Here is a 3,967-nt window from a genome sequence, read left to right on the forward strand (position 1 = left end):
AATGTAAATGGATTAAGTGCTCCAATGGAAAGACATAGGGTGGCTGAATGTATAAGCAAATAAGACCCTTACAATATGCTGCCTACAAGAGACTCACTTCAGATAAAAAGATACACACAGGGTGAAAGTAAAGGGACAGAAAGATATTTCATGAAACTAGAAACAAACAAACAAAAACTGCAGTAGCAATATTTTTACCAGAAAAAATAGACTTTAAATCAAAGGCTATAACAAGCGACAAAGAAGGACCCAGTAATGCCACTTCTCTGAAGAACCCCAAAACACTAATTCAAAAAGGCATATGTATCCATATAGTCACTGCAGCATTATTTACAATAGCCAAGATATGGAAGCAACCTATGTGTCCATCAATAAATGAATGGATAAAGAAGTGGTACAGATATACAATGGAATATTACTCAGCTATGAAAAAAGAATAAAACCTGGACATCGGAAACAATATAAATGGATCTATAGGGTATTATGCTGAGTAAAATATCAGACAAAGACAAACACCATATGATGTTAGTTATAGATAGAATCTAAAAAAACAAAATAAACAAAATAGAAACAAACTCAGATACAGAGAATATTTTTATGTTTGCCAGATGGAAAGGGAGTTGGGAGGGATGAGTGAAGAGGGAGAAGGAATTAAGAAGTACAAATTGGTAGTTACAAAATAGTCATGGGGATGCAAAATATAGCATAGGGAAATATAGTCCATAATGTTGCAATAACTATGTATAGTGTCTGATGGGTACTAGCTTGATCAGAGTGATCACTTTGTAAGTTATATAAATGTCTAATCACTATGTTGTACACCTGAAACTAATATAATTTTGTATGTCAACTGTAATAAAAAATAAAAATAAAAAATTACAAAAAGAAAAAATCATGAACATTTAAAGAGAACACATTACATAAAATTAAAATAAAATTTTGTATTTTGACTAATTTCTAATGCCATATGTTGCATTGCTGACCTGAAATAATAAGCCCCTAGGGAAAGAAATGTATGCTACAAATTTAATTTGGTGTCAATGTTACACCATTGTAAATACAGTCACAGTTTTCCTCTGAAGAGAAAGCAACGCTTTCCCACTGGCAGAAAGCCTTTCCCTTACCTGCCAACACTACTTCTCTGTCGCTATTATTCCTCCAACTTCTAAAGATACGTTTGTAGACTGTGTGAGTTATCATGTGCTTCTCTTCTCCAAGTTACAACATATGCTGGCCTGAGGAGGTTTGTAAACTCTGGTAAATATTAATGAAAAAATTTACGGCATAAGCAGCCCAGAGAACAAACTTAGTCTTCGTGGCTCTGTTACATCTTCTCATTAAACATGGGAAAGCTTCCTCCCACATTCAATTACAAATGCCTAAATAATATTTTCCCCCCTGGCAATCTAAGGTTTTTAAGCATTAAAAAGGAAAACTAAAAGTCATCTTTTCTCTCCAAATAGCATTCATTTCTCGCACCCAGACACAAAGTGCTGTCAACCTGTGATAAGTGTCTAAGTGACTCCCTGGCCAGGGAGATGCCACCTGCTTTCTTGAGAAATGATGGATGATTTGAAACTCATGATCTGAAATAAAACTTAGATCCCTAAGGGTTATTGGAGAGCTGTTATCTCTAACAGCTCACATAAAGCCATAGGCTGCTTGTTAGGCACTCTCTGAGTAGGCTTATTTCAGGGCCTAGGCCACGCTTGGGCTTTATGCATTATTAACTCTTCTGGGAACCAGGTATCTTTTAAAGTAATAAAGATGGCACTGATACGACAGTATCCAGGGTTGTATTTAGCAAGCAAATTTTCTCAGTGAATTCACAAATTTTCCAACTTCACAAAATCTAGCCAATTATTTTTTTTCTCATCTTTTTTGCCTTTCCCACCATATTTCCCATGAAAGTTGTCCAGAGCCCTCTCCAATTACCTTATACATGCAAACTTACTTTTGCTAACACATGAACACCATTTATCAGCTTCCTTAATTGCCAATGTTCTACTTCTCTCGAGGATGAGGGATACCTAGTCTTATCACAGTGTTCAAAATAGCCCTAGATATTTAGCCCTGAGACTATTTGTTCCAGAGAAAAGATGTAAATTACTGAAGATTATACACATCGAGCTAATGACAGTATGGGCTCTAACTCAGATCTGTCTGATGCCAGTGTCCATGCATGCTTCGTTCTAGGAAGCATGCCTCATTTTTGCCAAGGCTAAGCATCTTTCTGCTTACGTGTTTAATCCTATTTCTGTCTTATGGAGGGCTTAATTTCTCTAATTTCTACTTTTCCTAACTACATTTAAAATCCTTTCTTAATTTGCTATTTTAAAGATAAATTTGTTCTTGCCTCACACAGTGGAAAGCACAACAGACAAAAACTATGTTCCTTCAAACCTAGTAATTTGCACCCAAATCCAAATTCCTCCTTCTTTTACTGCTTACTTAATTGAAATGATAATTTATACTTTCTCAGAAACCGTTTTTTTTTCTCATTAAACTTTGTTTTAATGGGTCTCAAAATTTTTTGACAGATTTTTAGTCCAGTTGTTTAGATTACAAAAAGCACTGATTTTAAAAACTAATAACTTAAAAACTCTCTCTCTCACACACACACACACACACACACACACACACACACACACACACGTGCATTCCAACAGATTTTACTTCAGTTGTAACATTGACTGGAGCAAAGGTGACCACCATGCCGGGTTTGAGAACCCCATTCTCCACACAGCCCACAGGGATAGTACCAATACCACCAATTTTGCAGACATCCTGAAAGGGCAGATGCAAAGGCTTGTCAGTTGGATGAGTTGGTGGCAAGATGCAATCCAGAGCTTCAAGCACTGTAGTTCCATTGGCTTTGCCATCTTTATGAGTGACTTTCCATCCCTTGAACCAGGGCATGTTAGCACTTGGCTACAGCATGTTGTCACCATTCCAACCAGAAATTGGCACAAATGCTCCTGTGTCAGGGTTGTAGCCAATTTTCTTAATGTAGGTGCTGACTTCCTTAACGATTTCCTCATATGTCTTCTGGCTGTAAGGTGGCTCAGTGGAATCCATTTTGTTGTTTCACACCCAATGTGTAAGCCAGAAGGGCATGTTCACAGCTCTGCCATTCTTGGAGATATCTACTTCAAATTCACCAAACACCAGCAATAAAATCAGGACAGCACAGTCAGCCTTTGAAAGAAAACAAGGCCACGTCCTGTTAAAGGAATGCTCTTGAAAGGATGAACCCAATGTAGACGACAGGCCCAAAAAGTTATTTTTGAGTTATTAATCCTAAAACCCTGAAATGTACCTGTAATAATATTTTTAATAAAGTCTCTGTGTCCTGGAGCATCAATGATGTCACATAATACTTGCTGGTCTCCAATTTTCACAGGGAGATATCAATGGTGATTCCATGCTCACATTCACCTTTCAGCGTTTCTAAGACCCAGTCATACTTGAAGGAGCCCTTTTCCATCTCAGCAGCCTCCTTCTCAAATTTTCCAATGGTTCTTTTGTCCATCCCACCACATTTGTAGATCAGATGACTAGTAGTGGTAGACTTGCCGGAATCTACATGTCCAATGACAATGATGTTGTTATGAGCCTTTTCCTTTCCCATTTTGGGTTAGATTTTGCAGTGGTTTTCACTACACCTGTGTTCTGATGTCAAATCTGTTGTGAAAAAGCACCACTTTCTTTTTAAACCCTTGTTATATGGCTTCCACTTCCACCTCTTTTATAAAATAGTCTTCACAAGGTTATCAATTGTCCCATATGTACACATGTAGAAATGCTTCCCTGCAATTTCTTCCAGCATTCTTATTTTCTGGTTTCTAGTACAAAATAATTTGTTTCTCCTTATGAAAATAATAACTAAAATGCACTGTGTGCTAGTGACTCTACTAGGATCTCTCCATCTTCATTACGTTTAATACTAAAGACAATCCTTCAGGGT

The 3,967-nt window shown here is 37.1% G+C and overlaps 1 pseudogene; it reads right to left on the reverse strand.

The window, feature by feature from the left end:
- Positions 1–2,931: 2,931 nt before the first annotated feature.
- On the reverse strand, positions 2,932–3,631 carry LOC109377282 (elongation factor 1-alpha 1-like; annotated as a pseudogene).
- Between the last annotated feature and the right edge of the window lie 336 nt (positions 3,632–3,967).

This window comes from Hipposideros armiger, unplaced genomic scaffold, assembly GCF_001890085.2.
Source record: "Hipposideros armiger isolate ML-2016 unplaced genomic scaffold, ASM189008v1 scaffold_1353, whole genome shotgun sequence".
NCBI lineage: Eukaryota > Metazoa > Chordata > Mammalia > Chiroptera > Hipposideridae > Hipposideros > Hipposideros armiger.